The following is a 26,218-nucleotide window of genomic DNA, read 5'->3' as shown; positions in this document are numbered from 1 at the left end:
TAGTCATGCTGGCCACATGACCCGGAAGCTGTACGGCGGCTCCCTCAGCCAGTAAAGCGAGATGAGCGCCACAACCCCATAGTCGTCCGCGACTGGACCTAATGGTCAGGGGTCCTTTTACCTTTACCTGTATACTGCACACAAACACCTACATCCCAGAACTGAGCCCTGCTTTCAAATCCGGCTGAATAAATCACACAGAATTATAGGATTATAGAGTTGGAAGGGATCCGCGGTTCATCTAGTCCAATCCACGGTCATGCAGGAATGTCAACAAGCGGTTCCCCCAACCAATTTCAAACCATAACGGACCCTGCTTAGTTTTGCTAACGTGCAAGCGGTTTCATCGCTGCTCCACTGACTTATGACTTCCTTAAGCCCTTGCGCTGCAGGCAAATAAAGTCTCCACCCATCCCAACGCGGGTCGAGCCGTGGGAACACGTCCGCGCCAGCGATTTTCCCATAACTAAAAAGAACGGGGCGTCTTGTGCGGCGTGGGAAGAAAAAAGGTGACATTCGGGCAGCTTGGCAAAAAATAAATCCATCAGGCGAGGGGAGGCGTTCCTTTCAAGAGCAACCCGCGTGTCAGCCGCCACGTGTGAAGCGACCCTCTGCGCCCTCCCTGCGTAGGAGTCAAGGAAAGACCTTCCTTCTCCGGAGTCGCCTCCGGAACGCGCCTTTCCCTTCTCTGTAGCAGGCAGGACAAGTCACCCCCGGTGCAGCCGCCGAGCCTGCCTGCCTGCCTGCCTGCCTGCCTCGTAACCGGCTGCCAGGCAGCTCCAGGCCCCGCCTTGCGGGCTCTGCCGCCGGGCGCCCAGCCCTCCTCTTCCCCCGCGCCTTCCACGTGGGAGCGCGGGCAGGGCTCTCCGGCTCCCAGCGAGTTTCTTGCAGGGTGGAGACGCAGCGGAGCTTGACTGGCTGGCGGCAGCAGCAGCAGCGTCTTGATTTCGTCCATCCTGGAAGCCTGTCTGCGGGGGGATCCGCTAGATCCCTTTCCCTCCCGCCCTCGGCTTGTTATTTCCCCCTGAGCTTTTCGCGCTCGGTCCGCGAAGGAGTCGAGGAGGAGCCGGCGGCGAAGGATGTGGCTGCCATCCCCGGCTGGATCGAAGAAGTAAGAAGCGGAGGAAGGAGAAACTAAGGAGGGGAGCGGTGCTGTCTCCACCCGGGTAAGATCCCTCTCGGTTTCCCAGGGCTTGAAAAGGGAGCCTTTGGGTGGGAGGAATGCTGGACGTACGAAGGTTGTGTTTATCGACTATATTGCAATTTGCGAATTATTAAATAATGATAGAGAATAGATCCAAGGAGCCTTTTTTTTGCCTCGCAGCAAATACACAGTTCCTTAATTCTTCTCGTTGTTGTTGTTCTTCCTCTCTTCAGTAGTCTTTGTAACAGATTTATTTGCGGAATAAGCTCCCCTGAACTAGAACTCACTTGACCAGCTGTGTCTCCTTCCCTTTGCTGCGACTTCTTTAACTCACTCCTAGTTCTGAGCGATCATGGAAGGGCTGGTTTTCCCAGCCGCCAACTCTTGTCAGCCAAAGCAACTCCATCACTTGGGCAATTGTAGGGTTGTTGCCAACTGGAGTTCTCTTGACTTGGATTTAGTTGTGCCTTAGTGCAAGCATGGGGAAATCTGTGGCCGCCCTCCAGGGTGCTGTAGAACTACAACTCCCATCATCCATTGGCTGTGCTAACTGGGGATGATGGGAACTGGATTCAGACAGCATCTTGAGGGCTGCACAATTGCCCTTGATATATTCACTTGTGTGTGTGTGTGTGTGTGTGTGTGTAGAGACGTCCTGTTTATTGAGCATTCATTCTGATGCCTATGCGAGGAAGTTATATGGTGTCGTGTCAAGCAAGGTGTTGTCCCTTACTTTGCAGTGTGTCTCCTTGTCATTTTCCTTAGCCCCAAAACTCTTATCTTTTTGTGGAATCAGGTTTGACATGCAAGACTTCCGAATCAGCTTTCATTGTGCAACAGGAATTTGCTGGCATGGGATTGATTCCCACCCGAAATTTGTGACAGCCTAGAGAGAGGTGGCACATTTTTCTTCTTCTCATTCATGGGCGTTCTGTTGGTTAAGTGACGATCAGTAGGCAACCTGTAGAGGATATTTGCTTAGTTAGTGTCCATTCATTTGCCCTCAAGGCTATAATCTCATGCGTATGGTTCCAGTGAATATGTACTTTCTCCCACATGCATAAACTTAATGTATGTGTATTTACTTGAAAGTATCACTCGCTTCAGCGTGGCTACTCCCTCTCAGAATTACAGCCTTCAAATCCTTTCCCACCTTCGCTTTAGGGCAGGTTATGCAAATTTATCTCTGAATAACTTTATCTTTGAAACAGCTGCATGAAAAAGCGCTTAGGCTGAGGCCTTGCTCCTATGCTATTGGGAGAGGTGTGGTTTACCTCTCACTGCCCTCTGATTGCTCCCAGACTACTCCTAATAACACCTGCAACTTCTGCCCCCCTGGTCAGGGCAAAATGTGTGGCTGGTCGTTGGAAGGATGGGTTGCTAGTGTGTCAGGTAAGTAACTCCGTGATCTGCCCCAAATCACATGGGCAGAAATTGCAGCTGTGACCCGGAGCTATTTATGTATTTAAAAACATGGAGATCTCTCCCCTTCATTGGGACTGATTTGCAAGGCAGCTAACAGTTGTTGTTTTTAAAATAAATCACAGCGCAACTGAAACAGGCATAAGATGTAGTTAAACAGGCAGTGGCATTGCCTCATATTTATGGAGTGGAGGATAACAGTATCAGTTAAAAGGAGAGGAAACACTGATTTTTGCAAGCTGAACAAACAGAGGAAGAACATTCAGTGTGGGGCTGTCATGGGACAGTGACAGTCATGTTACTCCCTTGTGCCTCAGAGACAGTGACTTAAGAGTATTCCACAATCCAGTGAGCTTTGTGGCGATAAGAACATAAGAGGAGCCTTGCTGGGTCAGAAGATGAGTCCATTGAGACCTGCATCCTGTTTCCAGCTAACCAGAGAAGCCCACAGAGCATGGAGGTATCAGCCCTCCCCAAACAACTCATATTTGGAGGTATCCTGCCCTTGAATATGGAGGTTCAAATAAGATAGCTGATAGGCTTATCCTTCACAGTTTCGTTGAATCTGCATAATAAAACTGAGTTGAGGCTGGCATAGATTGAGCCAGACCATTGGTCAATCTAGCCCAGAGTTTAGTTTTCCAAACTTGAGTCTCCAGCAGTTTTTGGACTACAATTCCCATCATCCCTGACCAGAGAGAGAGAGGTGTCTAGGATTAAACACAGGACCTTGTACAAACAGATCATATGATCTATCACGGAGTTGTGAATCATCTCCTAATTTTATTTGAACCTGGATCCCTTGCTCTAAACCCAACACTGCTGTGCTATGATGACTATTATGTTTTGATTTGCATAATTTGTAATGTCACTGCATATTAGGAACTAGATGGTCATTCCAACCACTTCCTTCTGGTAGCAATGACCGGCACCCCAATCCTAAACCTTTACTCCGTCTTGTTGCCCCATAGCAGAGCAAGGCTGCAATGGTGATAGGACGTTTGTATGAAGTTGCACAGGTGCAATTAATAGTATACCCTCTCTGAAATTGCGAGCTGCCTCAGCAAGTTTTTTCACCCCAACCATCTCTGTTTTTGACCGATGCAATTGAAATCTAAGAAGAGTGTTATCTCCTCCTTCCAATTTCAGCTGACGCATCTATCTCCTCTCTGCTTCGCACACTTGTCCCTGAATAAAAGCTCGCATCCCCTTTCAGTTTGTTTTCCTCTGAATGTGATCTGTACTTCAGTACATGTACCAAATTACGTCCGTTAGCTTTTATTTAAGCCAGAAATATAAACCCGAGATTTTTATGATTAGCTTTTATTTTTGCAAAGTTGTTTACGCTGCAATTTGATAGCTGCTTCCCTCCCCTTCCTCCTCCCCACAGCTGCCCCTAAAAACACACAGCCTGACCCCAGAATCTACCATGCAAGGCAACAAAAAGTAGAGAGAATCTAGTGCAAGGCCCTTGCCCAGGGCAGTTCCACACCTTGTGCAGTTGAACACCTAGGCTTCTCCACTACCCTGACTTGCTTCCCTGAGGCCTCGCACGCTTGCTTGCAGGCCAAGTGGGGGGCAGCAGTGGCCGGACAGAGGGGTGGCTTTTGTCTGCACATTCCACCCTTGATGGCAGCAGCATCCCTTAGCGATGTGCACATGTGAATGGATCACCACAGATCTAACCCCATAGAGAGGGCATGCCTATTCTCTTGCATTGTCACAGATAAACCATGTGTTTCTTTTTTTAAAATATATCTTTATTAATTTAAAATAAATACATTTATGAGAAAACAGACATACATACAAGTAAACAAACATACAACAAACAAACAAACAAACAAAGTAACAGAAAAATCAAACAAACCACCACACTATAAGCTACAAGAAGATTAATATAATTATCATCATATATAGTCCTGCTACTGAACACAATTATAAAACTTATAGAGAAGAAATTTAAAACTGACTTCCAATTAATCTCACTGTACTTTATCCATTACTTTATGCCGCACAGTTACATAAGATAAACCATGTGTTTCAACGGAGGCAGCTTGGCTATTTATCTGCCAGTCATCAAGTGAAGAAATATCAGGCAATGTACATACAGGCGTGAAGCAATCCTAAGTGGAATCTTATTAATGTAAGTGGCCAAAGGGTCCCTGAGACCATAGGGAAGGACTGTAGCTCAGTGGTAGAGCATTAATAATAATAATAATAATAATAATAATAATAATCACCCATCTGACTGGGTTGCCCCAGCCACATGGGGTAGCTTCTAACAAAAATATAGGAAAACCAACAGCATCAAACATTAAAAGCTTCCTGAAACAGGGCTGCCTTCAAATATCTACAATATTTTTTCTGTTATTTAACTCACTGACATCTGCAGTGAGGGCATTCCACAGGGCGGGTGCAACTACTGAAAAGGCCTTTGTTCGCAGAAGGTTTCGGGATTGATAATCTGTTCTCAATCCTCCTAGTGATGCAGCTAAAACTGCCAGCATATTTGCTAAGCTAAGCAGGGTCTGGTCTGGTTTCAGATTTGTTGTGGGGTCGTGTGTTGAGATTCCTGCAATCATTCCCAATGACCATCGGGGTCCCTTCCAACTCTACCGTTCTATGAATTCCAGGAATCCTCTAAGCTTCCATTTCATTGGATGGCTCGGGTTTCTAGTTCTGTATAAGGAGATGAGGTTTGCCCTTGATTGCCTTTCTCTGCATTGTGCATTATTTTATACACACCTGTCATGGAAGGGGAACCATGCATACAGCCTTGATCTCCTCGAAGGAGAGGCAGGATATAAATAGGACGAATGGAGAAATATACCCATCCAACATGATCACAAAATGTGAACACGAAGCGTCCGTGCGCATCAAGTTCCAAAGCCAACATAGTCCAATCAGATTACAGGATGTCAGGAACAAGCTTCTCCTCCTTCTATCACCCATCCATTCAGAAGGAATAGAATGGAGGGTTTCAATGGCCGGTGATTGTAAATATAGCTGGGAAACGAAGAAGCTAAAATATATATTTGTACTTCCTCATGGAAAATGGGGTTGGGCTGCTTTCCTAAAAAAAGCACTTCCTGTGTTCTAAAAGTAGCTTGTAAGATAGAAGATCAAAACCAGCAAGAACAGCTCCTCCATATGATGGGGCCATCACCCATATTATGGTTTGTCAATATTGTAGCCTTGCCACATTGGGTTAGACGCAGTGTTTCTCAACCTGTGGGTCCCCAGATGTTGTTGGACTACAACTCCCATCATTCCTAGCCAGCATGACCAGTGGTCAGCGATGGTGGGAGTTGTAGTCCAACAACATCTGGGGACCCACAGGTTGAGAACCGCTGCCTGGTGCTGTTAACACCAAGGTTGCAGGTTCGATCTCCAGGTTTGCGCCCCAGGGAGGCCATTCCAGTGCTGCTCACGCAGTGGCTTGACTTCACCACTGGAGGCGCACTCCGTTGTCTCCCGTGACAGACGGATGCCAAGTACAACAACTGGATGGTCCTCTGTCATGGATGGTTTGGTTGAGATTCCTGCATTGCAGGGGGTTGGACTAGATGACCCCTGGAGATCCCTTCCAACTTTATGATTCTGTGAAAATCTGAGGCAGGGAATAAATAGGAAAGGGAAAATGCAAGTCATGGGGCTGGTTGCCCATGATTTTCTCTCGTGGCAGCTGCAGTGGTGGCGGTTAAGGCTTAAGTTATAAGTAGCTACACACCCAGTTGCCTCTGGTAAGTGAGAGATGACTTGTCAACATCCTGTTGGTGGACTTGGGAGGGACCAGTAAGAGCAGCGAAATTAACAGTGTGTAAAGGCATTGTTTGTGCCATCCCATCAGAGAACATGGCACAGTACAGAATTGCGTAAGGTCGGGGAATTACTGGAAAGCTTTTTAAAGGTACAAACATGGAGTACCATTGTACAAAAGTATGCCCAGTTACTCTGACTGAAAAACTTTGCACATTAAAAGGAAGGAAACATGGAGACATTTACTGCAGATTGGTATATCTTTATTTTGTATATGAACAGAAATGTGGATAACAGAATGTAGCCCAGAATACAGCAGGATATCTGGACTGCAGAACTACATATCTCGATTTCCCCATTTGGACTCACAGATGTGGACATGTTTGTTTATGCAGTGTGTACCTGAAGGGCAAACCATGTTTAACTTCCCTGAGATCTATAATAACCAGTGCTATTTTTCTAGAAAAAGAGGTGCCGGAACTCTCTATGAACACCCCCTGGTTCTCTTAGAATGACAATGGCGCCCACCTGAGAGGTGCTAGAATTGAGTTTTGGTGAGTTTTGGCAGGGGGGGAAAAAAGCCCTAATGATAATAATAACAGTGTTAAACAAACTGGTCAAATCTTCCTCCTAAAGTTGTACGCGATGATCGTTGCAAAGATTTTGTTTTGATGAACAGAAAGAAATTACACACACACCCCGCTGGCCTAGACAGATGCCTGCCCCCAAGGTGCTCCCAAGTCACACACACAAAAAACAGGCAGTGTGGAAAATAACAGAGGGAGGAATGTGGGCCAAAGAAAATTGCAGGCTTTAAAGCTGTGCGTCAGGGCCTTCCCCAGGTAGAGAGGAAGGCCAACAGGGTGTGGGGAGTTGGTTGGGTCCGAAGACAGATCCCCACTCTGCCCTTCCCCATCATGTACTTTCAGAGCAGCGTGACAGCCCTGTATTAATAACAGGTCCTAGGAACATAGGACAGTCAGCCAGCACTGTTGGTTCTGCACCAACACAGAGGAGAAATCACAGACGTCTGCAATCAAAGGCTATTATTCCTCAAAAGCAAGCTTGACGAGGAACGCAGAAAGCTGTATCATATCCGGCTGGGCTCTTTAGATACCTAGCCCAGAAATGTCTGCTTTGACTGTTGTGGGCTCTCTGGGTCCCAGGGAGAGGAGGGTCTTCCCCAGGGCTATTTTTCTAGAAAAAGAATTCACCACAATGAATGCCTCCCTTGCTTTCTTACCATGTCAGTGGCGCCCACCTGACAGGTGAGTTCCAGCTGGGGGGGGGGAAAGCTCTGGTCTTCCCCATCCTCTGCCCCCTGATCTTGTCATCCATGGAGATGCTGAGGACTGGGATTTCCACACCCACCCACCCAGGACTTTGTAATTTAGCTACAGTCCCTCCATAGAGCGGTCTATCATGGGAGCACAGGAAGATATTGAGTCAGGCAGTTCATCTATCTCAGTATTGTCTGCACTGACCGGCAGTGGCTTTCCAGCATTTGAGCCCTACCTGGAGACACTAGGAACTGAACTCACGACCTGCTGGATGCAAAGCCAATGCTCTCTCCCCCTCACCCCCCACCCCCCGCTTGATGTGGGATGGGCAAAGTATTCATCTCTCTTATTCAGAGAATTACAGATTCCTTGACTATGCTCTCTTGGATCTCAGATAGAATGGTACAATTGTAGAAGAGGAAGGGGAGTGCCGAGGGTCATCCAGTCAAACCCCCTGAAGTGTAGGACTCTCGATGAAAACTTCCATGACAAGATGGCCACCCAACATCTGCTTGAAAATCTCATTCTCCCACTTTAATGAAGGTTATTTGAGGCCTTCGTTCCACTTCGCCTTCAGAGGGGTGGCTGGCTGGGATGCGAGGCAGAGCCTTGTGAGTAGGGGTGCCACAGTTATGGAACGCCCTTCTCCATAATGCCCAGTTATTATTATTACTGTTATTACTATTATTTGAATTTATATACCGCCCTATACCCAGGGGTCTCAGGGCGGTTCACAAAATAAAACCACAAAATACCAAAATAAATACATAATAAAATATAAAATAATACAAAATACAACACAAAATACCTCAAAATACATAATAAAAACAAAAACAACAACCCAGTAGCGCCCCCACCATTAGCTCCCTCTCTCTTTACCTGTTGGGTGAACAGTTAATATATTTTTATTTTACCAGGCATTTGAGTTGTTTTAATTTTCTTTTTGCAACTATGGATGGTTTTAGTGTCGTTCCCATTTTCTCTGTGTGTTTTCTTACTGTTTTGATATATGGTGATTGTGTGCTTTGTATTTGCTTTAATTGCATTACCGAGATAGCTCTGTCGTCGGAAGAGCACGAGACTCTTAATCTCAGGGTTGTGGGTCTGAGCACCATGTGGGGCAAAAGACCCTTGCATTTCAGGGGGTTGGACTGGGTGACCCTCGTGGTCCCTTCCAACTCTGCAATTTGTGCGATTCTTTGTTATGAGTCACCGAGACAGTGGCAGAGCAAATTCTTTGCACACAGAAGGTCCAAACTACAACCCATGGCATCTCCAGCTCAAAAATGGAAATATCTCCCCATTCCTGAGACCATGGGGGGCTGTAAAAACAGTGTGGTGTAGTGGTTAGAGTGTTGGACTAGGATCTGGTAGAATCATGTATTTCAGCTTATTGCAGCAAAAGGTGGACATAAATGCAATGAGTGCATGCAAGAATATTTTTTTTTTAAAGTCTGACAGCTGCATTTACATAGCCATCTAAAAAGGCCAATTAGATCAAATAAAAGAGCAATATACCATTCCTGCTGTCATAAAAGAGCTATTTTAAGTTGAATAGCTTTTGTAACAATGAAGGAATGTTGGGTGAAGGCGGCCTCAAGTAAATGGTTTTTTAAAAAACTGGTTTGACATTTGCAGCATCCGATTCTCCTGTGCCTGGAAAAGACCCTGATGTTGGGAAAGATGGAGGGCACAAGGAGAAGGGGACGACAGAGGACAAGATGGTTTGACAGTGTTCTCGAAGCTACAAACATGAGTCTGACCAAGCTGTGGGTGGCAGTGGAAGACAGGAGTGCCTGGCGTGCTCTGGTCCATGGGGTCACGAAGAGTCGGACACGACTAAACGACTAAACAACAACAACATTCTCCTGTGCCACCCTTGCTTTCAGCTGTAATGGAGTGCCCCCAAAAAGGTGATCAGGGCAAGGGAAATCAAGTCATATTTTGAGACACACACCCCCCCAAAGCTTTGCAGGATAAAACATAGCAACTTCGCATTGCAGCTCAAACCATATTTTATCTTCAGTTGATGCATTTGGGGCAGGGGTGGTCAGATAACTTCTACTGCAACCTCCCCCCTTCCCAATATTGGAAGAACTTGTGAGGCAGGTTGTGGAGCTGTGCAGACATGCACGGTGGACCTGCCTCCACCATCTCTGCGTTCAGAGCACATCAGAAAGGGCTCTAAGCGTGTATACTTCCCCAAAACACATAGAGGCTGTGGGTGTGGAACAGGGCTTGCTCCATGTTCTTTCACCATGGAGTCATCCAAACACCCTTTGTTGTTGTTTAGTCGTTTATTCCTGTCCAACTCTTTGTGACCCCATGGACCAAAGCACGCCAGGCACTCCTGTCTTCCCCTTTCTCCTGCAGTTTGGTCAAACTCACGTTAGTAGCTTCGAGAACACTGTCCAACCATCTCGTCCTCTGTTGTCCCCTTCTCCTTGTGCCCTCCATCTTTCCCAACATCAGGGTCTTTTCCAGGGAGTCTTCTCTTCTCATGAGGTGGCCAAAGTATTAGAGCCTCAGCTTCAGGATCTGTCCTTCCGGTGAGCACTCAGGGCTGACTTCCTTCAGACTGGATAGGTTTGATCTTCTTGCAGTCCATGGGACTCTCAAGTCTCCTCCAGCACCATAATTCAAAAGCATCATTCTTCGGCGATCAGCCTTCTTTATGGTCCAGCTCTCACTTCCATACACTTCCAAACACCCTTAACCCACCCCAAAAGAAAACTAAGCTTCTGTTTAACTTGGAAGTTCTATTGAACTCAATGGAACTTACTCCCAGATGAACCTGTGTGGGGCTCAAGCTTTGCAGAATCAGTTCAGTGACTCAGGACACCATAAGTAAACATGGTTGTCAGAAAGACAATTAAGCTGACCTTGGAGGGGTTGCAACCTTCCCCTCTTACAGAGGCTCATAAATCCTAGTTTAACATGCATTATGAAATTGTTGCACCATCTGCTTGGTGAACTTGTCTAGATATGAGGGGCCGACTCTTGGCAGTTCAGATCTTGGCCTCGAAAATGGTAGGGCAGTGAAATCTTTGAGTGGTGCCTTAGGCATGGAAACCTCTGAGAAATACACTGGCTTTCTAGGTGGGTGAGGCTCTGCAGGAATATTTCTTTAAATATACAGTACTGAAGCTCTGGGTGGCAACCAGAGGGAACTGCTGTTTGCTGAAACAGAATCCTTCAAACTTTGCTCATGTGCTTTTTCAGAAAGTGCAGATTTGGTAGGATTGCCTGTAAATGCAGTTCTCTGATAAAGAAATGTATGCAAAATAAAAAAAAATGCATATACTAGAGTAAAGTGTGTGCATATAACTATATATTCATGCATAAAACATGCAAAAGTTCATTATATTAGGGGAAAGGTAAAGGTAAAGGAACCCCTGACCATTAGGTCCAGTCGTGACCAACTCTGGGGTTGCGGTGCTCATCTCGCTTTATTGGCCAAGGGAGCCGGCGTACAGCTTCCGGGTCATGTGGCCAGCATGAGTAAGCCGCTTCTGGCGAACCAGAGCAGTGCACGGACATGTCATTTACCTTCCCGCTGGAGCCGTACCTATTTATCTACTTGCACTTTGACGTGCTTTTGAACTACTAGGTTGGCAGGAGCAGGGAGCGAGCAACGGGAGCTCACCCTGTCGCGGGGATTCGAACCGCCGACCTTCTGATCAGCAAGTCCTAGGCTCAGTGGTTTAACTCACAGGGGAACCAGCAATCAAATACAGTGGATGCTCGGGTTGTGAACATGATCCGTGCAGGATGCAAGTTCGCAAGCTGCAGAGTTCGCAACCCGCAGCGGCGCGTCTGCGCACACGCAGGTTCAGATTCAGTGCTTCTGCGCATGTGCAAAGCGCAATTTATCGCGCATGCGCAACCCCCCAAACCCAGAAGTAACCCATTCCGGTGCTTCTGGGTTTCAGCGGGTCCATAACACGAAAAAACAGAACCTGAAGCATCTGTAACCTGAGATATGACTGTATGTGTACATTAGGAGAAATTCACACCATGGTGCTGATGAATTTTCACAAGGACACTGTAAATAATAATAATCACAAACTGGAGTGGACATGTGGAGAACTGGAGAAATGGGAAATGGAGAGATGCCGAAATTGACAGATTCTGCCGTCCCTACTCCCAGAAACCCTGCAGACACAATGTGAGGGGCTGGACATGACTTGAGGGTCAGGGAGAGACCTGTGTTGCAACACTCTCCTCTCTAGCCAAGAGGCACCGTCAAGATTCAAGGACCCTTTCCAGCCTCGCAAAACCACTTTGGGTGTGGAGCAGGACCACATTGTTGTGGTCTGGGGAGACTTCTGAGGGCCACATGGAGAGGCACGGAGGGCCACATTCAGTCCCCAACCCTAAAGTTCCCTTCTGCTGGCGTACTGGGTCAAAGGAGTTCCCTATGCAAGAAACAGATAAAAATCTGTTTCTCATATGACCTGGTTTTACCCCTGTCTCAGTACGTTCCACAGGGAGCTGCAGCCCATCGCATGTTTACTGAGTTCACGCAGTACATTTTTGAGCGCAGACATGAAGCATCCAACAGCCATGCGGCACTCTAGGGGCAGCAGGCATTTGCTGGTTTCATTATTCTTAAGGATTTTAAAACCTTTTGGCTTTGCTGCCTGCCAGAGTTCACGAGAGAGCGGTGGAATTGCAAACATCTTCTGAATTGTTTGGAGACTCTTACGCAATTGCAGTGCCCGGGGGGGCAGGAAAGTATACAGAAGATTGGCTCAGAAAAAGAAAGCTAGGTCAAAGTTGAGCCTTCTCCCAAGTTTAGCATCCTTATTTCCCCCTCTTTTTAAAGTTCATTAAGCTGGCTTTTCCCCCAGCGGTGCTGCTGTGAGTTGGGTGTGGCCGTCTGGCAACCTTTTCCCCATTCTCGTTTAGGTGACGATGCTGCAGGAATGTTGTTGTTGTTGTTGTTGCACCAGGAGGGCACAGCAGGATTTGGGTAATTTTTATCCCATTGACAAAGCGCTTGAAGCCGTAAAAGAAATGACTTGCGCGTCGCAGACTTTCTCTGTAATGGTTTCCAGATGTCTGTAGACGGGTAGCCGATTTGATGGGAAGCGGCTATAGAAACTGGAATAAAAAAGGGAGTTTCTGAGCGCGCATGGGCATATGTCTGCTCGCCCACTGTTGAGTCATCCTAGCATATGCAAGCGCAAGAGCGATTGCCGTGGAGTGTAATTGGAAACGTGGTTTAACGAGCCTGCGCTGCAAATTGGCAGCCTTGTCCTTTTTCTTCTGGGGGTGGGGTGGGGGAATGAAAGTCAGGGGAGGTTCTTGGTTGGTGGCTTGCCTCTGAGATGAGATCAGCACTGCGCCTACGCTTGCCAAACAGCTTCCGCGACATATTGAAAAGATTTCTTGACTGCCAAAGTCTCCAAGAGCTGAATGCAACCCCTTTGCCCTCCGAAACAGTATCTATATTGGAAGAAAAAAGAAAACTACACCAAAAGTAATCCATATTTTGCATAGAGGTGTCGCCTGTGTTTGCAATTATGCGGTTCTGAAAACAAATTTGCCTGACACATCATTCTCAGGTCCATTGTGAATTAAGGGTGAAACACACACACACCCTGCCAAGTTTGTGTGGGGCTTAGGATGCCATGCAAGGTTCTGCAAATATGTTGTCAGGCCAGACCCCTTGGTAGTCAAAGGTGTGAGAGTTCTCTCACGTTGACCCCTTCCTTTAGTTCAAGACCACCTGATCAGCAGTGATATGTTTCATGAATGTTGTACCCATTTGTGTCAATGATCTCACTTGTACTGGAAGGCACTAGGCTGGAGAAGACTGGCTGATACATTTTACAACTCATGTACTTTCCCCCCTCAAGATTGCTTTGCACTTACCGTATTTTTCGCCCTATAGGACGCACTTTTTCCCCTCCAAAAATGAAGGGGAAATCTGTGTGCGTCCTATGGGGCGAATGCAGGCTTTCGCTGAAGCTTGGAGAGCGAGAGGGGTCAGTGCGCACCGACCCCTCTTGCTCTCCAGGCTTCAGGAAGCTATCAGCAAGCCTGGGGAGCCCGCGGGAGTTCCCGCAGGGCTCCCTAGGCTGCGGATAGCAGCCTGCTTCCTGGAGCGTGGGGCGCGCTGAAAGCAGAGTGCCCAGCGCTTCGGGAAGACATCTGCAGCCTGCTTCCCGGAGCGCGGGGCGCACTGAAAGCAGAGCGCCCGGCGCTTCGGGAACACATCCGCAGCCTGCTTCCCAGAGTGCAGGGCACGCTGAAAGCAGAGCACCCCACGCTTCAGGCAGACATCGGGCAGCCCCACAAGCACAAAAAAAAATTTCCTTTATTTCCCCCCCAAAAAAGCTAGGTGCGTCCTATGGGCCAGTGCGTCCTATGGGATGAAAAATACGGTATTTGGTCCATTGAGGGACGTAAAGAGCTATGGCAAATGCCACCTCATGCTACTCTGTTCTTAAACCCTGAGAATGCCTCTTGCTTGTCTGGGTGGAAGGTAGGGGCTGAATTAGCTTACTGCAGAAAGGTAAAAAGCTTACTACAGTGCTTTTGCCTCACACCTTGCCCATTGCTGGTGTATGACACTTAAAGGGCTGCACAGAATGGAATGGAATGTGCCCCTTGGGCTGAAAAAGGTCCCCAACCCCTGCTTTAAAGCAGGATGAGGAACCCACTGTCTTGTTGTTGTTGTTGTTGTTGTTGTTGTTGTTGTTGTTGTTGTTTTCCACTTTGACATACTTTATTCATTTACACAAGTAAAACTGATTTACACACTGGAAGCCTTAGTAATAAATGAAATCCAAATAGAATTCTCCATAGTACAATGTGTTTGTGTGTGTGTGTGTGTGTTTAGGTTAGGAAGAAAAGGGGGAAAGGAGGGGGGAATGGTGAGTGGGGTGGGGTCAGGTCGCAATGCTTCTATTCTTCTACTTAGTGTATGTGTGGGGTTTTGCGTCAGCGTCACTTGTGGGGGTTCTCTTTACTATTCTCTTGTTTTATTTATTTGGTGGTGAGAGAGGTTGGGGGTGGCCTAGGGGGTGGCTGGTTGTCTTTAATTAGCTGTAGTGAAACTTGTTTTTGTGTGAGAGTGGTGTGTGTGTGTTTGGTTCAGGTTAGCCAGATTGATTCGAATGCTGTTGGCGGGTTCTTGTTGTCTTGTTGGGCTGTGTATGTGATAAATGGGAACCATGCCGGGGTGAAGGAATCTTCTTTTATTTGTCCCCGTGTCAGTTTCAGTTGTTGGTTAGTTTTTCTAATAAGGCTGTTTCCCATACTATTTGATACCATTGGGCCATGCTTACTCCTGACAGGTCTCTCCAGTGTCTGGCTATGATGTTTCTAGCTCCTGAGAGTAGGTGGGTTATGAGCTCTTTGTGTTGTGAGTGGGCATCATTGTCTTGGAAGATGTTTAGTAGGGCCAGTTCTGGGGTGACTTCTAATACTTGCTTAGTTATTTTGCATATTTCTTGTACGATTGATGTCCAGAAGAGTTGGATTTTAGGACATTCCCACCACATGTGGAGGTATGTGCCTGTTGAACCACAACTTCTTTCATCCCTGACCATTTGAAATGTTGGCTAAGGCTGGTGGGTGCTGAAATCCATCAGCATTTGGAAAACCACAAGTGCCCTGTCGTTGAGAAAACCACAAGTTTCTACTATAGCTGCTGCGGTTACAAAGATAGACAGTGGCTTGAGTGGGCAATGCTTGGTGGCGTTATTCAAAACTCTTGTTCAATTCAAACAAACAGGTTTTTAGTTTTGTTTTACAATGCCAAGGTTATAGCTGGATAGCAGTTCCCTTCATACTCCTCTTAAATACGAACTCGGAGATGGGTGCCAGATCTGACCACCCATAAGCTGGCATTGTTTTGAGGTGCCAGTCCTTTATTTCAGAGGTGGAAATGCACCTGCATGTAGATATTTGTTGTTTAGTCATTTAGTCATGTCCGACTCTTCATGACCCCATGGACCAGAGCACACCAGGCACTCCTGTCTTCCACTGCCTCCCGCAGTTTGGTCAAACTCATGCTGGTAGCTTCAAGAACACTGTCCAACCATCTCGTCCTCTGTCGTCCCCTTCTCCTTGTGCCCTCCATCTTTCCCAACATCAGGGTCTTTTCCAGGGAGTCTTCTCTTCTCATGAGGTGGCCAAAGTATTAGAGCCTCAGCTTCAGGACCTGTCCTTCCAGTGAGCACTCAGGGCTGATTTCCTTCAGAATGGATAGGTTTGATCTTCTTGCAGTCTATGGGACTCTCAAGAGTCTCCTCCAGCACCATAATTCAAAAGCATCAATTCTTCGGCGATCAGCCTTCTTTATGGTCCAGCTCTCACTTCCATACATCACTACTGGGAAAACCATAGCTTTAACTATACGGACCATAGCTATACGGACCTTGCATGTAGATATAGCTTTGGTATTTCTGCTCATTGGAGTGGCCAGTGTGGTGTAATGATTAGAATGTCAGACTAGGACCCAGGAGACCAGGGTTCAAATCCCCACTCAGCCACAATACTCACTGGGTGATTTTGGGCTAGTCACTGCCTCTCAGCCTAACCTGACTTCCAGGGTTCTTTTCAGGATAAAATGGGGAGGAGAACTAGGTGTATGGCCTTGAGCTCCTTGGATAAAAACATGGGCTACAAATGAAGTAAATAAAGGATAAGTAGATCTCCCTTCCACATGGCCCATTTGTTGTTGTTTTTTATATAACTTTTATTAGGGGTTTTTTTTAACATACCATTTTCAACTGTAATTAAACATATTTTTACATCTTATTCAATTTTTTTGACTTCCATCAGTCCTGTCTGAAAATTTTCCAATCTAATCTCTTAGTATACATTTGTTGTTTTCCCTGTTACATTTAAAACTCATAACCAATATCTCTATTCTTTATCTACTTTGTATTCCTCCTTACAAAACTTCTTGCAGTCCTGCTAGCGTAATTTGTTGGTTACAATTGCTTTTCAAATAGTTCATATACTTCTTCCAATCTTCTGTAAATCTCTGGTCCCGCAGGTTTTGAATCCTTCCTGTCATTTTGTCCAATTCTGCATAGTCCATTATTTTCGTCTGCCATTCTTCTTTCGTCGGAATTTCTTCTTGTTTCCATTTCTTCCACATGGCCCATTTGAACAAGAATTTGAAAATGCAAGCACAATAGAGAAAACTCACCATGCAGTGACTTTAACACGATTAAATAATGGTGTTGGCCTTTGGCCTTGGTTGTGTTTGTTTTTTTATGGGCATTTCATAGGTGCTTATATTTGCCTGTCTTTTAATCTGCATGCCTTCCCTCTCTGGTGTGGGCAAACCCCCGGAGACGGCACATTATGAGACAGCACACATATTAAGTTGACTCAGCTGTGTCTGTTTGCCGCGATAGTGGGAAACAACCAGGTTGCTGTCAGTTACGGCGAATTATTTTTAGCAAGTGAAACGGGGCTCTTTCCTTCTCTGTGGACCTTTGCTTTGTGCTGGCGGAAGTCATCTTGCGGGCTGCTTCCTGCTTATCTCTCCGGGAAGCCAGTTCCCCTCTGCTAAGTCATGCATTGCCAGCCCAGGAAAGGACGTGTTCTCCCACCTCCTCCAACCTTGCGTTGCATTTGCATCATCTGTTGGTGCATCCAGATGGAAAAGCGAGTTTGCATTCTGCAAGGCAGGCTGTGTAAATAATATATCAGCTGTGGCTGCGCTCCTGATTCTGAACCCAAGAGCAATGTACCCAAATCCCCATTGAACTCAGACACTGCTTTTTCTCCTTCCCTTGGTAGTCGCTCTCAGGCTCACAGCTACTTCCTTAGTACAGACACCCTGGGGAAAATCTTGCTGCTCATCCATAAAGGCTGAACTGACATTGTCACTCCCAAACTTCATCCCCCAATGCCTGCTTCTTCCCTAACCCTTCCCCTGTGATGCAGCTGTTTCTAAGTCATAGGTGACTAACTTTTTTGATCTTGAGGGCCATACTGGCCTATGAGCATCCCTGCAGGGCTGCGTGTAAAATGATCCTGTTCAAAGTGTAAAAGTGGGCCTGGCCAATTTCTTTTCTTTCTTTCTTTTACCCCAAAAGAAAAAGACATTGGGGGGGTGTCTTGGGAGGGGTGTCACAAAAACCTTTCAGCATCATGGCATCACATTAGAGAAGCCTCAGGAGCAGTCAAGAAGTTAAAGATGAGAAATTTGATTTCGGGGGCCGTAAATAAACTCACATGCGGCCTGCCTGCCATAGGTAACCATCTCTGCTCTAAGGAAAGCTAAGCACGTTTCTTTGTACTACTACTAATAATAATAGTAATAGTAATTTATTTATACCCCGCCCATCATTGGGTGGCTTCCAATAAAATGTTAAAAACACAATACAGCATTAAACATTAAAAGCTTCCCTAAAGAGGACTACCTTCAGATGTCTTTTAAAAATAAGATAGTTGCTTATTGCCTTAACATCTGATGGGAGGGCGTTGCACAGGGCAGACACCACTGCCGAGAAGGCCTTCTGCCTTGGCCCCTGTAACCTCACCTCTCACGGTGAGGGAACCGCTAGAAAGCCCTCGGCACTGGATCTCAGTGTCTGGGCTGAACGATGGGGGTAGAGACGTTCCTTCAGGTATACTGGGCCGAGGCTGTTTAGGGCTTTAAAGGTCAGCACCAGCACTTTGAATTGTGCTCGGAAATGTACTGGGAGCCAATGTAGGTCTTTCAAGACCAGTGTTATGTGGTCTTGGCAGCCACTCCCAGTCACCAGTTTAGCTGTTGCATTCTGAATTAGTTGTAGTTTCCAGGTCACCTTCAAAGGTAGCCCCACATAGAGCACATTGCAGTCATCCGAGTGAGAGATAACTAGAGCATGCACCACTCTGGCAAGACAGTCTGCTGGCAGGTAGGGTCTCAGCCTGAGTACCAGATGGAGCTGGTAGACAGCTGCCCTGGACACAGAATTGGCCTGCGCCTCCATGGACAGCTGTGAGTCCAAAATGACTCCCAGGCTGTGCCCTGGTTTGAAAGGTTGTTAGTACCTCTGATGGGGGACACATCATGCTCCTTCTGGAGCAGTTTCTCCATCTTTGGTCCCCACCCTGCACTCAGCTCCTAGAAGCTGTCTACATGCGACAGCGGCCACACCCCGGGAACTGCTTCAACTGGCCAGCTAAACCAGGTGAGAGGAGCTGATGGGTCTCAAACCCTCAGTGAGTTAGGGACTTTCCCTGCATGCAAAGACAGGCTCTGGCAGATGAGACCAATAGTGGGTCCAATGGCCAAGAAGGCGGTTCCTGCATGTGCCGTAGAGGGAAGTGAGGGGCAGATGGGTCTCATCAACCTGGGAAGTTATATAGGAGAAGGAAAACTCTGGTCCTAAACTTCTCCTGCCTTGCAGGATATATTCAGGAGAAGAAAAGCGTAAGGAGTAATCCCTACAGCTATCCGGAGTAGAGTCCCTAAGATGGCTGGATGGTGTCCCTTGTACACCTCCTTCCAGCAATTCCTGCAACCAAGACACATCTGGTGTCAAATGTATTGGTCTCCTTTCCTTTGGACCTCATAAGCCTTCCATCCCTGGGAAGTCATTTTTGTGCTAATAATAATAATAATAATAATAATAATAATAATAATAATAATTTGTTATTTATACCCCGGCCATCTGGCTGGGTTTCCCCAGCCACTCTGGGCAGCTTCCAACAGGATATTAAAATACAATAATCTATTGAACATCTATTGACATTACCCCCAGATGTGCACTCCAACCTCTCCACTGACGTAGGGAAAAGGTCTCTCCCTTGCTTGCTTTCCCCTGGATGCTATTTTAGCTTCTATTGCAGTTCAGCATCAGAGCATCTGCTTTGCATGCAGAAGGTCCTGGGCTCAGCCCCTGGTGTCTGCAGGTAGGATTGGGAAAGATCCCTGTCTGAAACCCTACTGCTGTTCAGTGTAGACAGTACTAAGCTAGATGGAAGCAGTAATGGCAGCTTCCTAGGTTCCTCTGGAAGTCCCCAAACCAGGAGCAAATGGGTCCATTTGGAGGTAGTCCACAGGTTAGTGGTAGAACATCAGTCCCTGGCATCTCCACCGGGTAAGGTTGGGAAAGAGCTGCTGCCAGTCAGTGCAAACAGTACTGAACTGGATGGACCAGTGGTCTAAATCATTATAAGGCAGCTTCCTATGTTCTTGATAATTACAATGAAAAATTATTATTACTGTCAATTATTAATATCAATGAAAAAGACAGGCTAGTTTCATTGGGTTAGACTGGCTAATCTCTTTTGGTATAAGGAATATGCTACATATGTTCCTGCCACTCCGGCAATAAAAGGATAATTTGCAGGTTTTCCGTGACCTCTCTGAGTTTCTTCCTATAATGAAGTCTGCAATATCGACATTCTGTCTTGTGCATCCTTTGCTGTTGTCCATTGACGGTGTCCTGTGAAGTAAATGATTATTTGTGCTAAGAGCGCAGCCCAGCAGCAAACTCTTATGAGGATTTATGGATTGAGCCTCCGAAAATAAGCCTAACAGAAAACGCTGTTAGAGATGTGAAATCCATAACAAATTATGATGTCTCCTGTATTACAGAAACAGCTCTCCAGTCTCCTTCCTTCATTGGAGAAAGTGGATTGGGAGGGTGGATTGGATTGGGTTTTTTGGGGAGGGTGGCTTGTTTCCCAGAACACAGCCATCCATCAGGATGAAGCTCTGTGTCTATATGGAAAGGCCAGGTGGAGGACATTCAGCCCTGGGGCGAGCAAAGCAATGATAGAAGTCCACTGGCCCTCATTCTTTGCTGATGTAAACAGCATTGTGCCATGCATGGACATTACAATCATACCGTATATTTGAAAAGCGCACAACTTCCCCCCAAACATCTATAGAATTGTAGAGTTGGAAGGGATTCCATAGGTTCATCTTGTCCAACCCCCTGCAAAACTACAGATCCCTGGATTCTTTGGGGTAAACCATGTGCTTTCAATGTATGACGTGGATTTGACCCAGGCAAACTCTTTTCTACTCAGAACTACATTTAATAATATGTTTCTGCACCCCCACCCATCTGACTGGGTTGCCCCAGCCACTCTGGGCAGCTTCCAACAGAATATACAAAAACACAGCAGAACATCACAACTTAAAAGTTTCCTGATACAGGGCTGCCTTCAGATCTCTATGGAATGTTGTGTAATTATTTCTCTCATTGACATCTGGTGGGAGGGCGTTCCACAAGGAGGGCGCCACTACTGAGAAGGCCTTCTGCCTGGTTCCTTGTAACTTCGCTTCTCGCAGTGAGAGAACCAGCAGAAGACCCTTGGAGGAAGACTTCAGTGTTTGGGCTGAAAGATGGAAGTATAGAAGCTCCTTCAGGTATAGGGCTTTAAAGGTCAGTACCAACACTTTGAATTGTGCTCGGAAACGTACTAGGAGCCAATATAGGTCTTTTAGGACCAGTGTTATATGGCCTGGCAGCCACTCCTAATCACCAGTCTGGCTGCCGCATTCTGGATTAATTGTAGTTTCTGAGTCACTTTCAGGAGTAGCCTTCAGATGACTTCTTAAAGTCTGATATTTGTTTAATTTCCTTGACATCTGATGGGTGGGCATACCACAGGGGGGGCACCACTACCGAGTAGTCCCCCCCAACCCCACAGATCTGTCCACGAAGGTGGTAAGTGGAGATCAGACAGAGATGGTGCCATAAGGCAGAAGAAAAAGGTTGGAATGGATCTGCAGCTTCTGTCTGTGATGGAGGGGTCACTTCTCCCTTACTGCCACCGATGGAGCCAGTCACCCCACTGCCACTCCCAGACAGAGAGAGATGCAGACAGAAGCTGCAGGTCCATTCCAGATCCATTCCAGCCTTTTTATTCTGCCTGCATCTCTGTCTGTCTGCTTTCCATTGTTCCTGTTATTATTTTTTAAAGCATTAGGGAGTGCCTGGGCACGCCACCCCCTCATGCCTATGCTATGGATAGCCTTATCCTCTTTGAATCTATTGAATCCTCAAAGTCACAATCAGTTGCTGAAAGCAGCCTAACTGAATTTTCCCTGTTCCCCTGCCCCAGTGCAGCCTTCTGTGCAGCACCCCACCCCAGTCCATGGGCTCCTTCTACCCTCAGGAGCAGCTTTGAGGGGCACAGGAGGCAGGAGTGACAGGAAGAGCCCACTCTGTATGACAAGCACCCGTTTTCTCTCTCCAAAGACTTTTTAAGACTGATGTTTATATAATGTTCGCACTGACATCCTGTTGAGCTTTCCGAACAGCACAATTCGTTGACAGGATAATGGATTTAAAAGCCTTCTTTCCTTCCTCCATCCTCATTTTTTTTAGCAAGCAGTCCCTCATTGCAGAGCAATAAAAATGATGGAAGTGCAACATTACACTGCTATTTTAGTCTTGTGGTTTTCCTCAACAGCCGGTCGGGGGGGGGGTGGAATCTAGTGTGAACTGTCCAATAAATTAACACCTCAATCCTGTATTTTTGCTTATCTGGGAGTAATCCCCATTCAACTCAATGGAGCTAACCTCTGAGAAGATAGTACAGGATTGCACTGTTAGCCTCATTGCCTGAGATGGAGTAAAGTTTGGAGCTGCCATGTCCCTTTAACCAGCTCTTCAAGTGCTGTGCCTGCCCTGTTATTGGGCAATGAGCATATGAAGCTGTCTTTTCTTAAGGCTTCTTGGGCTTGCCGATCAGAAGGTCAGAAGTTCAAATCCCCGCGATGGGATGAGCTCCTGTTGCTCGATTCCAGCTCCTGCCAACCTAGCAGTTTGAAAGCATGCCAGTGCAAGTAGAGAAGAAGAAGAAGAAGAAGAAGAAGAAGAAGAAGAAGAAGAAGAAGAAGAGAAGTTTGGATTTGATATCCCGCTTTATCACTACCCTAAGGAGTCTCCAAGCGGCTAACATTCTCCTTTCCCTTCCTCCCCCACAACAAACACTCTGTGAGGTGAGTGGGGCTGAGAGACTTCAAAGAAGTGTGACTGGCCCAAGGTTACCCAGCAGCTGGATGTGGAGGAGCGGGGAATCAAACCCGGTTCACCAGATTCTGAGTCCACTGCTCTTAACCACTACACCACACTGGCTCCCATAAATAGGTCCCGCTCCAGTGGGAAGGTGAACAGCGTTTCCATGCTCTGGTTTCGGCGTTCCGTTGCACCAGAAGCAGCTTAGTCATGCTGGCCACATGACCCAGAAAAACTGTCTGCAGACAAACGCCATCTTCCTCGGCCTGTAAAGCGAGATGAGCGCCGCAACCCCAGAGTCGTCTGCGACTGGACCTAACTGTCAGGGGTCCTTTACCTTAACCTTTAAATCTAGACTCTCAGGCATACGATGTTCCCATCACTTGCTACCTGGTCATTTAAGGCAAACCTGTAGCCTTCCAGGAGGTGCTGTGTTGTTTTTAATATTCGGTTGGAAGCTGCCCAGAGTGGCTGGGGAAACCCAGCCAGATGGGCGGGGTATAAATATTATGCTGAACCACAACACCCATCAGCCCCAGCAAGTTTGGCCAATGGCCAGGGATGATGGGAGTTGTAGTTCAGCGACATCTGAAGGGCCAGAGGTTCTCTACACCTAATACTAAGGCAGCAGTGGGGAAACCTGCTGTCCATGGTCCCCATTAGGTCTGCCAGGGCCCTCCATCCAGCCAAGCTGGCAGAGCTGTAGCTGGGCCAGAAGAAGGCTTTAGAGCAAAACCTTGCAAAACCCTGTGGGAAGCACTGTGCCCCTCCCTTCACACAACCCGACAGTCAGCTGATAGCTCAGTTGGTAGACAATGAAACTCTTAATCTCAGGGTTGTGGGTTCGAGCCCCACACTGGGCAAAAGATTCCTGCATTGCAGGGGGTCGGACTTGGATGAGCCTCGTGGTCCCTTCCAAGTCTACAATTCCATTATTCTAGGATCATCAGTGGAGAGCCAGTGTGGTGTAGTGGTTAAGAGCGGTAGTCTCTTAATCTGGGAAACCGGGTTCGTGTCTCCGCTCCTCCACATGCAGCTGCTGGGTGACCTTGGGCCAGTCACACTTCTCTGAAGTCTCTCAGCCCCACTCACCTCACAGAGTGTTTGTTGTGGGGGAGGAAGGGAAAGGAGAATGTTAGCCGCTTTGAGACCCCTTAAAGGGAGTGAAAGGCGGGATATCAAATCCAAACTCTTCTTCTTCTTCTTTGCAGGCAAAAAGTGCTGGCAATTGAGTGATTGACAGGTGGGTAGCCCCGCCCAGGTCCAGTTCCCCACTGCTGCTTTAAGGGGAGACATCAGCTATTGCATCTGGAACTTTCTGTGGGCATTTGCCGTTGAGCTATGCTGCCTCCTTGAAGTGACCATTGATATCACAGTTGTTAAGCCATCCTCTGGGCTGTTCCTGACTTCTCATTATTCATTTGAAAACAGCAGAAAGTCCTATGGCTCCTTGAAAGCTAACAAGTTCGCTGTTAGGCAAGCTTTCATGGTTTAGGTGAACGTTTGATGGAATTTCTAAGGAAATAAGCCGGTGACTCACAACATATTTGTTACTCTTTAAGCCGCCCCGGGATTCCTTTCAAGCTGCAGCAAACTAATGCAGCTTCTTGGAGTGCTTTGCTGACTCCCTTTGTATCCCCCCTTTTCCCATTGAATGCATCCAGTTTAATGGATTCAAAGTGGGTTAAGCAATGTATTTATAAAAAATTGTATATCACAGGCTTCCGTTACATCAAACTATAATAATCACATGCCTTGTGAGCAGTGTTAGTCTTACTCTGAGTAGGCCCATCAAAATCAATAGCCCTAAATTAGACTGCTTGCAATGAGTCTACTCTTGGGTAGAAATAGTACAATGGTACCTCCAGTTACGAACGGGATCTGTTCTGGAAGCCCGGCCGTATCCCGAAAACTTCGTAACCGAAGGTGCCCTTCTGTGCACACACGCGGCGCAATTGAGCGCTTCTGCACATGCATGCGCGGTGAAACTCAGAAGTATACACTTCCGGGTTTGACGCGGCCGTAGCCCGAAGATTCCGTAACCTGGAGATTACACAACATGAGGTCTGTATTGCATAAAACTCCATGAGCTGTATACATATACTGAAAGCTCCCCCCCCCAAAAAATAGTGGTTGAACTGATATATTTTATTAAGAAAATAAATAAATAAAAGGTACCCCTGCCCGTACGGGCCAGTCTTGACAGACTCTAGGGTTGTGCGCCCATCTCACTCAAGAGGCCGGGGGCCAGCGCTGTCCGGAGACACTTCCGGGTCATGTGGCCAGCGTGACAAGCTGCATCTGGCGAGCCAGCGCAGCACACGGAAACGCCGTTTACCTTCCCGCCAGTAAGCGGTCCCTATTTATCTACTTGCACCCGGGAGTGCTTTCGAACTGCTAGGTTGGCAGGCGCTGGGACCGAACAACGGGAGTGCACCCTGCCGCGGGGATTCGAACCGCCGACCTTTTGATCGGCAAGCCCTAGGCACTGAGGCTTTTACCCACAGCGCCACCCGCGTCCCTAAATAAATAAATAAATAAATAGAACCCACTAAATAGAACCCACTTAATATGGTCCATATCAGGGTTAACCAAACTTGGGTCTCCAGCTGTTTTGGGACTACAATTCCCATCATCCCTGCCCTCTGGTCTTGCTAGCTAGGGAGGATGGAACTTGTAGTCCCGAAACAGCTAGAGACCCAAGTTTGGGAAACACTGGTCTAAATGTATTCAAACAAATTTAAAACTTTACTTGAACATTGGGAGATAGATAAATGGATAGATGGATAGAAAGAAATGTTTCTGACTATTCTTAAGGCAGGACAGCCCAATAGCCATATATTTCTTGTACTCTGTTTACATCTGGAAAAAACCGAGGCAGGACCAAAAATTGTTCACATGCTCATTTTAGTACATCTGAGCCAAACGGTAGCGTACTCTGGCCTCTACTGTTCCCCACTGCCTCCCACAAAGAACTGAGTTGGGCACATCCGTCAGCCAGAGAAGGAGTAGCGGCTAAAAAGAATATTCTGCAGCAACCGCTAGGTACTCTAAGGGTGTTCACACATGTTACATTCAACGAGTGTACAATCCTGGTACCTGTGCATGAAAATAGTTGAGCAGTACATGTTAGGATATTCCGTTCCACCTTAAAAAGGGGACAGGCTGTTGTGAGTCACAGCCTACGTATTTCCTTTCACAGGATGTTTCTGTTTTGTCTATTGCTTTTGTTTTTCTCTCTGTGCCTGAGACATCGAAGCAGGCAGTCATGTTTTTTCTTTGTTCTGAGCAACGCTGAATAAAGTTGTAAATAATGCTCTCCTGAGTGCATCTTTCGCTGTGCGAACTCTGCTGAAAGAGCGTGCACCAGCCTTGGAATGTGGCATGTTATTTCTGGGGCTCGTGTCGCTAATTGACTGATATTGTATCTACGAGAGATCAATGGATCGTCCGGAGACGGCGTGGGGTCATGATGGCCTCTGTCTCCCTGGCAGTATCCCAACAGAACAGTGGTACCTCGGGTTACATATGCTTCAGGTTACATACGCTTCAGGTTACAGACTCCGCTAACACAGAAATAATACCTCAGGTTAAGAACTTTGCTTCAGGATGAGAACAGAAATCGTGTTACGGTGGCATGGCAGCAGGAGGAGGCCCCATTAGCTAAAGTG

The 26,218-nt window shown here is 46.9% G+C and overlaps 1 protein-coding gene across 1 annotated transcript in view; it reads left to right on the top strand.

The window, feature by feature from the left end:
• Positions 1–760: 760 nt before the first annotated feature.
• INF2 (inverted formin 2) overlaps positions 761–26,218 on the top strand; it is a 74,004-nt gene continuing 48,546 nt past the window's right edge. Inside the window, exon 1 of the mRNA XM_053361490.1 lies at positions 761–1,166. The gene's annotated coding sequence lies outside the window, so the exon portion shown is untranslated. The remainder of the gene's footprint in view (positions 1,167–26,218) is intronic.

This window comes from Podarcis raffonei, chromosome 1, assembly GCF_027172205.1.
Source record: "Podarcis raffonei isolate rPodRaf1 chromosome 1, rPodRaf1.pri, whole genome shotgun sequence".
Classification (NCBI taxonomy): domain Eukaryota; kingdom Metazoa; phylum Chordata; class Lepidosauria; order Squamata; family Lacertidae; genus Podarcis; species Podarcis raffonei.
Note: the sequence above shows the minus strand (reverse complement) of the source record. Positions and strands in the feature narration are given on the sequence as shown.